This window comes from Euprymna scolopes, chromosome 37 (assembly GCF_053919585.1).
Source record: "Euprymna scolopes isolate OS-2025 chromosome 37, ASM5391958v1, whole genome shotgun sequence".
Classification (NCBI taxonomy): Eukaryota; Metazoa; Mollusca; class Cephalopoda; order Sepiida; family Sepiolidae; genus Euprymna; species Euprymna scolopes.
This window is the reverse complement of record NC_136518.1, coordinates 46,689,786-46,702,464: the sequence shown is the minus strand read 5'-3', so window position 1 is coordinate 46,702,464 and position 12,679 is coordinate 46,689,786.

The following is a 12,679-nucleotide window of genomic DNA, read 5'->3' as shown; positions in this document are numbered from 1 at the left end:
TCGCACACACACACACACACACACACACACATATATATATATATATATATACTAGTGTTCCATCCTTTCGAGAATCATCAGTGCACACACACACACATATATATATATGTATATATATTATAAAATATATATATTTATAAAAAATTTATATTTATAAAATATATATATATGTGTGTGTGTGTGTGTGTGTGTGTGTGTGTGTGTGCACTGATGATTCTCGAAAGGATGAAACACTAGTGTGTGTAGGTATTTAATCATTATAGTAAATAATTATGTCAACCCCATTTAAGGAACTTGTTTCTTCTTGTTGAGCACTTTCGCTTGAAATAAAGTCGGTCAATTTAGCTTACATGCACAAATCAACATATAATGATTAGATCACTCTTACTGACGTTAAAAATCATTTAAAAATAAATTTTTAAATTTCAACAGTATTTATCGCGGTTAACGTTGGCCGAATGGATTTGGTCCTTGCTAATGTGAAGTTTCCATCAGTCTTGACAGCCTATGGATACCCACTGTAAGGCTGCCTGTGCGTGGAATTCTTGTGGTAAAGGTTGTGAAATCAGTAACCGCATCTCTCCTCTGTTGGCGTTGTTAAATACCATTGGCAAGTGGAGGTTCAGTACGATTGGAAAGAAGACCGAGGTAAGGGGAGTGCACGTAAAGCGACTAGAATTTCCACATGGTCATCACCCATCATATGATAGCAAGGCTCAATGTTGTTAACTTCGGTGATCTGATGAAAGCAGATATGTCAACGTGATTATGACGTATGTGTGTGCGTGTGTATGTGTATACATGCAACATTTTTGTGGATGTGTAAATATGTATATATATGTGTGTATATGTGTGTGTGGGTGGGTGTGTGTGTGTGGGTATGTGTGGGCGCGTGTGTGTGCATGTATATACATATTTTTGTATGAGTATATGAGTCAATTATGCATACAAGAGAGCAATATGCTCAGTCCGTTAAATCCAAAGCAGCTGAGCAGCGGCTTGGTTCCCACCAGTTTTGGCAAATAGCAAACAGGATCCTAAACAGAAGCGTGCGTTCTATCCCAACCATCATCAATGAACCTGAGGTCAGCTCGTCAGTATCAGACAAGGCCAAAAGAACTTTGCCGCTAATTCTACCCTATGCGACGAAGGTGACCAACTCCCCGTATTTCCTCCTATAACAGACAACACGCTATGTAACATACAAATAACTGTGCGTGAGGTCGGCAAGCTAATCAAGAACATTGATTCCAGTAAAGTAACTGGCCCTGACGCCGTTCAAATTATAGTGCTGAAAAAGCTTCAACCAGAACTTGCCCCTATACTTACAAAACTGTTTAAGTGTTGCCTTTAGGAGCAGTGCTTTCTAACACTTTGGAAAACCTCATCAGTATGCCCTGTATGTAAGAATTCAGGTGATAAGTCATCTCCCTCGCAGTACAGACCAATAAATCTCCCGTGTGTCATGAGTAAATTGCTGGAATCCATATTAAATAGAGAAATAGTCAACCACCTCAGCAGAAATAACATTCTTAGTAAAATGTAATATGGTTTTCGTTCTGCCAGATCTACAGCTAATGTGCTAACAGCTATATATCATAAGTGAATCTTTCGACAAAGGCTTCCTTTCTAGGGCAATTGCTCTTGACATATCAAAGGCCTTCGATAAGGTATGGCATAAGGGCCACTTCACAAGATTTCCAGCTACGGTATAACTGGAAATGTTTTCTCAATAATTAAATCATTTCCCTCCGATAGACTCATAAGAGTATGGGTTGATGGGCAAAAATAACAGGCCTACAGTATTAATGCTGGAGTCTCTCAGGGGTCCATCTTGGACCCAACTCTCTTCCTGATCTACATCAATGATCTCCTAAAACACATACTTAAATCATTCGTTGACATATATGCTCATGACACGACCATCTATGGCAACACATCTAAGGCTGTAAATGACAAAGTTCTCTCTGATTTTCTCTCCTCTGATCTTGAGCGCACAGTACAGTGGGGGAAGAGGTGGCTGGTTACTTTTAATGCATCTAAAACCAAGCTCCTATCTTTACATCATCAACGCTCTGATCCCCATCTGGCATCAATTGAAATTGATTGCTCTCGTCTAGGGGAAACTCCATGTTTTGATAAGCTTCTGGGATTGACCTTTACTCCTGACCTGAAATGGAACACGTACATCAAGTCTGTTGCCAAGGTCGTTGTAAAAATGGTAGGATCCTTCTATTGCTTCAGAAGATATCTCACTGCTTATGCAATTCTCTATCCGTTTACAAGCCAAGTACGTCCAAGGATGGAGTTCTGCTGCCACATCTGGGCAGGAACTGCTAAAATCAGCCTATCCTGCCTTGACAGAGTACAAAATAGACTTTGTGGCTTACTGGGGGATGCCCTTTTCTCTTCCCTGCAACCTCTCTACCACAGAAGAGATGTAGCGAGTATGTCTTTGTTTTATCGATACTTCTTCGTCTGAGCTCCAATCTCTGGTCCCCCTCGCCAATCTTTCACGATAAACCCCCGTCTAGCTGAAACCGCTGTCAAAAATTTTCCCCACTCTTTAATTGGGTCAAAGCCAAAACGTAAATTCCATGAACAAAGCTTCTTTCTTAGAAGTACACGCCAGTGGAACTCTCTTCCGCCTGCCTGTTTCCCACCTGACTACAACTTGGATGTCTTCAAGTCCAAAATAAACAAATTTCTGATGAACCGCCCTTTTAAGTAAGACACTTTATCAAATCTGCAATACTAACGATTACTACGATACTATCCCATTTATTACTGTACACGTAATAACCCTTATCCCCGAATGGCTTCCGGGTCTTGATAAATGGTGAATTCGATGTAAAGAAAAAAGAAAAGATGCTCAGCAAATAAACTTTGTGTGTGCACGTGGGTGTTTCTGAGTTTGTTGCCTATGATCTCCAAAAAACTGGACTAATTGTTTTGAATTTCACACACATGTACATGATGTGCCTGGGGTTGTTCTTAGATAGGTTCTGTATCTGAATACCTCCGATATTTATCGCAAATCGATAATCGAAGAAATCCCATTAAAAAGGAAAAGCCCTATTTGGAGTAAAGTTTACAGTTTCATACAGACTAACATCACAAGTGAATTTGAGTTGAAATTTTATCACCGCACAAGCAATCGTATAAAATCAACAGTAGATTCTTTGATAAGACACGACGTTTCAAATTGAATGCTTCTCTTCATAGCACAATGTGGCTATTACACTTGACTTTTGCATTTTAAATTTCAATTCCAGTAATTATATTAAGATTATTCCATTATACAGGGTGTCCGTAAAGTTACTTTTTTTTACATAGGCATCACCACATTATCAAGGCCAAGAGGCCACTCAAGGATAAGGGTTAAAGAGTGTACAGTAGAAATTGGACAATATAATAATTATTAGTAATGAAAATTTGGTAAATTTGATAACTTATATGGAACGGCTCGTCAAGAACTTATTTACGTTAGACTTGAAGACAACCATATTGTAGTCAGCCGGAAAGCAGGAAAACGGAAGACAATTCCACAGGCGTGCAGTTCTAAGAAAGAAGCTTTGTTCATGGCATCTACGTTTAGGTTTAGGCACAGATAAAGAGTGGGGGGAATTATTGATAGTGTTTACAGCTAGACGAGTGTTTCTTGTGAAAGTTTGGCGAGGGGGGACCATAGATTGAAGCTCAGTCGAACACTTTCCATGAAAATAACGATACATCAGAGACAAACTCGCAACATCTCTTCTGTGAGATAGAGGTTGCAAGGAAGAGAAAAGGACATCTCCTACGAGGCTACGAAGTCTATTTTGAACTCTATCAAGGCAGGCCAAGTCCTTTCTAGCAGCTCCTGCCCAGATGTAGCAACAGTATTACATCCTTGGCCGTACCTGGCTCTTATATAGATAGAGAATAGCATCAGCAGTGAGATATCTACCGGATCGATAGAAAGATCCCACCATTTTTCCAGCGGCCTTGGCAACAGATTTGATGTACGTGTTCTATTTAAGATAAGGAGTAATGGTCAAGCCAAGAAGCTTGTCAAAACTTGAGACCTCCTGAAGACGAGAGCCATTCATTTCAATTGATTACTATACAGTCTTATTGTTTTATTGTATTATATTTGTATTAATAGTTAATATTATTTTTTTTACAGGTTTATTTAATCAAGCATGCCACGCAAGCTAACTTTGGAAGAGCGCAAATACTGTACTGTTAATATATTACAGGGTGTCTGTATAGTAACTTGTAAGACTGTATAGTAACTTTACGGACACCCTGTATATCTTAAGTGCAATGAAGACTACAATGAATTGTGAACGAAGTCACCGCAAGGAGGTATGTGAGTTTCCTTTCAGTGCACTGCCGTGGGTTCCTGCCTAGAGCAGGAAATCGATTAATTTGATTGACGAATGGATCATTTCAACGATTTCTACGACGTTAAAAGTATTTAACCCCAGGCAACGTGAGGGTTATCTGCTAGTGCATATATATATATATATATATATATATATATATATATATATATATATATATATATATATATATATAATTTCCACAACCAAACAACGTCGCAGCCCACAAGATCAATGACAGCCCATGAACCGTTAGTCCAAGACTCATTAGTTTCGCCTTCCTTGTGGCTGATCAGTTCATGGCTCTTGTGGGATGCGAAATTTTATGGCTGTGGAAATTATTATATAATCTCTCACATTCTGAATATTACATATGATGATTGCAACGTCTTGTCAGACGAGTGCCACTCCCTCAGTCACTGAAAGTCCATGAGCCCGAAGATGACCTTCTTTTTCTTTTAGTCCGGCCAGCGAATTCACACGCTGAAGCAGACATGACATTGAAGACGGTCTTTGGCATACATACATATATATACACATACACACATATGTACACATACATACCCATAAGCATACACACATGCACACATCCATTCATCCATCCATCCATCCATCCATCCATCCATCCATACATACATACATACATGCATACATACACAATACATATAACACATACATACAAACTTATACAAACATATACATACGCGCATGCACACACATATACATACATGTGCATGCACATATATACAAACATATACAAATACATACACACATATACATACATATTCACATACATATACGTACACATGTATGCACATATACATACGCATAAAGTTACCTACATATACCTACACATACATATATATGCACTTATACGCATACATACATATGCATATATACATATACATATACATACATACACACAAATACATATATACGTATATACATACAAACACACATAAACATATATACACAAAAATACATGAATAAATAAAAATATATACACACATACATATATACATATACAAATATATATACATACACATACATGATGATGATGATTGCAACGCCTTGTCAGACGAGTGCCACTCCCTCAGACATTTAAAATCCATGAGCCTAAATGCCTGAGGGATTATCTATACAAAGATGATGTTACAGAGTTTTAGCTTTGTACGACAGCTAAGTCTCTCTCTCGGTTCAAAATGTTGAGATCCAGCAACAAGCAAGAGCAAGATAGCAAGCAACAAATTAAACTGCAGACCAGCTTAATGCGGGTAATGGTCTTACGCTTTATGGTTTTTTAAATCAGAGATTTGCTTCTCCTAGAAAGGTTGCCTTCACCACGGCTTACGGGAGCCCTCTCCACCCCAATACACATATATACACACACACACACACACACACACAAATATACACATACATATATACATACATACTATATTAACATACATGCATACATGCATACATACATACACATATGCATATATAGACTGATGGTAGATCAATTATTACATGCTTCCAGAATTTCAGGGCTACACGCGTGACAATTTTTCCATCGCCACGGACAAAATATTCTAAATAACATGATGCAACGATCCACAAGCAAAAGTGACGAACCAGAATCCAACATTGATACGAAGAAAACTATTGATGGCAAAGAAACGATAAAAAAAACACCGACTGTACTTTATATATTTTAAAGTTGAGCTAATTTCGGTCAAGCTCTTTCAGTTACTCCATTTCCTCTCCACAAATCCTTTCCAAGTAACTGTACCCCCTTCCCCCGCCATCCTCTTGATCCCGTTTTTCAGATAATCCTATTTGGGAAACAATAGCGGTTAATGCTTGACAAACGTTGGTGATAATCTGATCTTTCACACTATTAATCCGTTGAAGTCTAGACTGAAATAATCGACGGGGCCGAGTTATTAGTATCTGTAACGTGCGTGTCAAGGTGCGTGCGTGCGTGCGTGCATGCCAGACTGCGTACGTTCATGCATCCTTGCATGCGAAACTCTTTGCCTTCAGGGATTTGCCGAGTCCCTCTTTGGAGCGTGCGTGTAGGGTAAGGTGGGGCGCAGTAGAGAAAACGCTGCAAGCTAGAAAAAAAACAACAAAAAACAAAAACAAAAACAAAAGCAGGTTTCGTGTCAAGAACTTCAGACAGTCAGAAAGCCGTTTTTCATGGTAATAGTTGAGGTAGCGTTTGCTAAGGGAGTCGAAAGGTGCATTTATTTTCGTTTTTTTGTCGTTCTTTCTTTTAATCGCCTTTTTTTCTTTTTTTGTCTTTCTTTGCTTTTCCTTTTCTTTCTTTTAAATTATTCTTACCTTTTCTTACCTTTTTTGTCCCTCTTTACTTAGTCGTTATTATCTCCCCCTCTCCCATCTTTTCAATTTATTGCTATTATAGTTAACGACACGACGTGGATGTCGCAAGTTCAAATCAAGTTAGTTCCACAAAAAATAACTTTCACTTAGGATGTTGGCAACCTTCACGTGGTTCTTTTCGTAAGTACCCGATGTCTTTCTAGAAAGAATTGTGCAGGGGGAAACCGATGCCAACTATAGAATCTTCTGTTTGAGATGATGAAAAACTATTCCTATCTTATTAGCCATTCTCGTTTTTCTTTATTGTTACCTCTGCCAAGGAGGTTAGGTTTTCACTCGAGAATTTTACTATGTCTGCTTGTTTGTGTACAGCCTAACATCCACATCGTCTGACCAATCGGCGATTGCCGAACTTAGAACTGAGGTAAGTTTGGAATATCTAGATTTAAGGTCAAGGTTAAAGTCAAGGTTAAGGTCAATGTAAAAAAAAATTGTAAAATGTATAGAATTCTAGTTTCCAAACTTGATGCATTGATCTAGTGCGTTTTGGTAGCAGTAATCTCTATGCATACTCATCATTTTAATTGTTTCCGAGTTATCAAAGGAAAAACTGCATACAATACGGAGATTTAAAAACCATGGCTCATCCTTACGTTGTCAGGCAGAAGTATACAGTAACACAATTGACTTATGTCAACGTTCTTCTTCCCTACAATTTTTATTTTTTTTTTTTTTCGTTGTTTCTACTTAGTCTATCGACTACTCTGTTATTTTTGTTCATCCCAACAGGTCATATTGCCGTGGAGTCGTTACTTAGGTTAGGAGCCAGATTTGTAGAAAGCAATTCGGGAGTTTATGTATTAATACTTTTTTGTTCACATTACATTTAAATGTCTGCATGCTGTTGTAATCACGATAACAGGGAGCAGCGGGCGAATTCAAAATGCAAGCAGACTGAGAAAGAAGTAGAAATTTCCGTTATCTAGAGACGTTCACAGAAAAGGGGTAGAATTTTGTCACTAGTCCGATTTCCTGGGGTTGTTTACATTTAAGAGGAGCAAGTGCAGTAAGTTTGTCGAAGTACATTTCGTTAAAGTACTTTAAAAACAAGCATATGAATGCCGCATTGCAGCGATGGGAAAGAGGCTGGAGGTTGGTACGAGATTCATAATTATAAAAAGACCTTTTGGACCCTTTTCAAGAAAGAAAGTAGGAAGGAGCTAGCTAGCTAGCTAGCTAGATAGATAGATAGATAGAGAGAGAGAGAGAGAGAGAGAGAGAGAGAGAGAGAGAGAGAGAAAGAATGAGAGAGAGACTACTGTTTGGTGTACCGGCCTCAAACCTTTTTTTTTTGCAGCAGACCTGGCAGTATCTTCTATGTATGTGTTGTCGGTGAATGTCAGTCTGAGGGTTTCACATATTAAACACTCGGTGTTTTATCAGCAATTGGTGGATGAAAAAGTTTCTTATAATTGTTTAAAAGGAGTTTTAAATATAAGCATCTATTTCTGGTCTCATTTTTACCACAAATTAGAGTGCGTTTTCTAATGTTTCAGCCATTTTCTTGGGTATATGTGTGTTCGATTTGTCGCATCATCAACAGATCCAACCCTTTCGGACACGATTGCGTCAGAAATGTTGTTTATAAAAATCAGAAATAATTTTTTTTACATAGTTGTCACCACTTATCAAGGCGCGGAGGCCACTTGAGGATAAGGATTATTGCGTGTACAGTAGTCAATGGGATAATATAATAATCCTTAGTAGTAGAAATTTTGCACATTGGATTATTTAAGGGGACGGTTCATCAAGAATTTGTTTACGTTGGACTTGAAGACTACCAAATTGCAGTCAGATAGAAAACAGGCCAACGGAAGAGTTCCACAGGTGTGCAGTTCTAAGAAGGAAGCTTTGTTCAAGGAATCTACGTTTTGGTTTAGGCACAGATAAAGAGTGGAGAAAATTATTGATAGGGGTTTCAGCTGGAGGGGACCATAGATTGGAGCTCAGTCTAGCACTTGCCATGGAAATAAAGATAAAGCAGAGACAAGCTCGCAACATCTCTTCTGTGGGAAAGAGGTCGAAGGGAAGAGAAAAGGGCATCTCCCACTAAGCTACGAAGTTTATTTTTGACTTTGTCAAGGTAGGATAGGCTGCTTCTAGCAGCTCCTGCCCAGATGTGGCAACAGTACTCCATACTTGGACGTACTTGACTTTTAGAGAATTAAATCAGACTTGTCTTTCTCTTTCACCGTTCCCCGACGAAGCTTGCCCGGCTCGACCCTTACGGGGCCTGGGCGACAAAGTTCAAGCAAAGACCATATGTGAGGGCAACCCCACATATAAGACCATTACTCTTGTAGCAATCAGTTATTGGTTAATGTAGGGGAACCCCTTCATACCAATTGTCACTATCCAGCTCCCCTACTCCCCGGGGTGTTGGTCCCCATTTCCCAAAGCTCTCCACATTAAAAAACTGCCTTGTGCCTAACTTGCTCAGTAGGGGAAGCAAATAAATACAAACTCATTCACCGTTCCGTTCTAATTGTTCGTATCTGCTCATACTTTTTTCTTTGTTTTATTCATAGTTGTTCGTAAATATTCCTCTTTTTACAACTAACTCAAAGCAATTCGGTTATATTTGATTTATTTTTTAAAGCATTCACATTGAGTAATATGCTACAATTTGATAGCATTAATGAATACTAAATTATTACAAGAAAATATGCAGTTGCACGATAGAATTCTATTTTACATTTCTCGGATCTGTTTTATTATACGCATAGATTCGAAAAGTTTGTCAAAAAAGAATTGGTCAAAAACAAATATATAACAAATAAACGTTATCAAAGGCAAGATAAGTTACTCCTCTACCTATCTGGAAAAAGTTTTTTTAGTGTTTTTATTTAATGTAACATATTTATTCGGCTCGAAAAACAGTGTTTACCGATGTATTTAAAAAATGCAAATGGCGACATGCTTGCTGTTAACACGATAACTTTGGGAAAACGAGGTTAAACAAAACAATTTTACAAAATACTGTTAGAAACTCACTCAATATATGTTACCGTGACATAGGCGGGCATATCTGCGGTGGGTTTCTTACAGTATTTTCTATAATTTGTTTGTTTTAACTCATTTTCACAAACTTACTGTGTTCAACAGCGAGCATGCCGCCATTTTTCTTTTTGAAATATATCGATAAACACTGTATGATTTTCGAACTGATTACACGTTTTTAATGAGTAAAACAACCAAAAACCATTCCATATAGGTAGAAGAGTAACTTACCTTGCCTGTGATAACATTTATTTGTTATATATTTGTTTTTTGACAACTTTTTCGAATCTATGTTTTTTGACACCTTTTTCGAATTTAACACAAACCTCATTTCTCCTAGTCTGTCAGTCTGTTTGTCCGTCCCACTTTTTCTTAGAAACTACTGGTCCGATCTAGCTGAAAATTTGTATGGCTCATTATTACGATGACTTGCAGCGAACTGAGTATTTTGGTATCAGTTCGATGTATAGTTAGGAATTAATCAACACAATGCAACATTTACTGTCATTTTTATCGAAAACTACTGGGGGAATCTGGCAAAAATTATGTGTGGATCTTCGTTATGATAAAGTGAAGCGAACGAAGTATTATGATATCCGGTCGATGCACAATTAAAGATTTATAAGGATTAATATAGATTTGTCACTACAATATAATATTTACGGCATAATCACGTTGATATACCGGTTCTTGCCAGACCACCGAAGTTAAGCAACGTTGAGCCTGGCTAGTACCAGATGGATGACCATTTGGGAATTCTAGGCGCGGTATGTACTCTGCACTCATCTCGACATTGTTTCCAGTCGTCCTGCACCTCAACTTGCCACTGGTATGCAACAATGTTGACTCAGGAGAGGCGTGGTTGGAGATTGCGCAACTCTTGCCACACAAATTTTACGCGTAGGCACTCTTACAGTGGGTATCCACAGTCTGTTAAGACTGAAGGAAGCCACTAATCACATTTACTATTAAAGTTGTGCAGAATGCTCTCAATCTACGTTAACTGTCTCTAAAGTTTGTCCGTTGCCGCCGAACAAAAAAATCTGGCATTAATTTTATGCTACTAAAGGAAAATAATTCGTAGCATGAATTATGCAATTGTATCATGCAATATTATTAATAGCATGCATCATGACATTGCATGACGCAATTGCTGAATATGAATTTATTAATAGCGTGTATTATGCACATTAAATGCAATAAATACGTTTCTATTTGGGGCGAGATTCAGATATCGCGCCAAGGTGAATCGTGATCGGGTACCAGGTGTTTAGTAATGTGTCTCCGCCAGGTAATCGAATTAATTGAAAGGTTATTACGATGACAAAGTTTGCTAATTGCGCATTATAGATTGGTCGGATGCGAACGCAATTCGATCCAACATTCCATTTGCATCCGCTGCACTATTCGATTTTTGGCGCTCATTTTTTTTTTTTTTTGGTGGCGGGTGGGGGGTGGCTTCTGCTTTTTGTGTTTGTATTATTTTTTTTTTATCTCTTTTTTTATTTTTTCCCCGCTATTTGTTTTTTTTTCTGTTTTTTATTCTTTATTTCTCTTTCTTATTTAGTTTTCATTTCTGCTTATTTTTTTCTCTTTCTATTCCTTTATTTGTTTCTTTTTCTTTTCTTGTCTTTTCGTTTTTGTTTCTTTTTTTCATTTGTGTATAATGTTTTGCAAAAAAATGTGTTTCTTTATATATACTTCATGTCTTTTATATTTCATGTTCATTTCTTTGTCTTCTATTACTTTTCTGTTTCTTTTTGTATTTCTTTCTTGCTTCATTTGTTTTCTATTATTTTTCTGTTCTTTTACTGTTTCGTTTATCTTTATTTTCTCTTTTATTTTTCATTTTGTTTTACTTTATTTTTTGTCTTTTTTTCTACTTATCTGTTTTATTTTTTTGCTTCTTTTGTGTGTGTTTTTTGTCTCTTGTTCACATCCTATTTTGGATTTTTTTCTTGTATTTTCTTGTATTTTCTTATTTTTTTATTTTCCTTTTATATTTTTCCTCTTTTTTCTATTTTTTTGCCTTTATTTTCTTCTGGTTATTTTGTGTTTCATTTCTGAACTGTTTCTTTTTCCTTTTTATTTTTTGTGCCTTTTTATATTTCTTGCTCTATTTTCTTTTCTTTTCAGTTTTAAGTTTTTTGTCTGCATCTTTTTCTGTTCTATTTTCTGTTTAATTTTCTTTTGTTTCATTTCACATTATTTTCTGCTTCTTTTCTTGCGCCTTTTCTTTTTTTCTTTTCTGTTTCTTTTCTGTTTCTTTTCTTTTTTCTTTTCTGTTTCTTTTCTTTTTCCTTTTCTTTTTTCTTTTCTGTTTCTTTTCTTTTTTCTTCTCTGTTTCTTTTCTTTTTTCTTTTCTGTTTCTTTTCTTTTTTCTTTTCTGTTTCTTTTAGTTTTTTTCTTTTCTGTTTCTCTTCTGTTTCTTTCCTTGTTTCTTTTCTGTTTCTTTTCTTTTTCCTTTTCTGTTTCCTTTCTTGTTACATTTTTGTATCTTTTCTTGCTTCTTTTCTGTTTCTTTTTTTGTCTTGTTTCTTTTCTGTTTTTTATTTTTGTTGTTTTTCTGTTTCTTTTTTTGCTTCTGTTCTGTTTCTTTTCTTGTTTTTTTTTCTGTTTTTCTTTTCTTATTTCTTTTCTGTTTCTTGTCTTCTTTTCTTGTTTCTTTTCTGTTTTTTTAAAATTTTTTTGTGTTTTTGTTTCTTTTTTGCTTCCGTACCGTTTCTTTTCTTGTTTTTCTTTTCTTGTTTTTTTTCTGTTTCCGTTATTTCTGTTTTTCCCTTTTACAAGCTTATTTCTTCTCTTTTCTCTTTTTCTTTGTTTATTTCGCAACTTTTTTCTCTAACATTTTAATTCTCTTTGTCGATTTCTCTTTCTTGTGATATTTTCTTTCTTTTATTCCCCCCCTTTTCTTTCTCATTTCT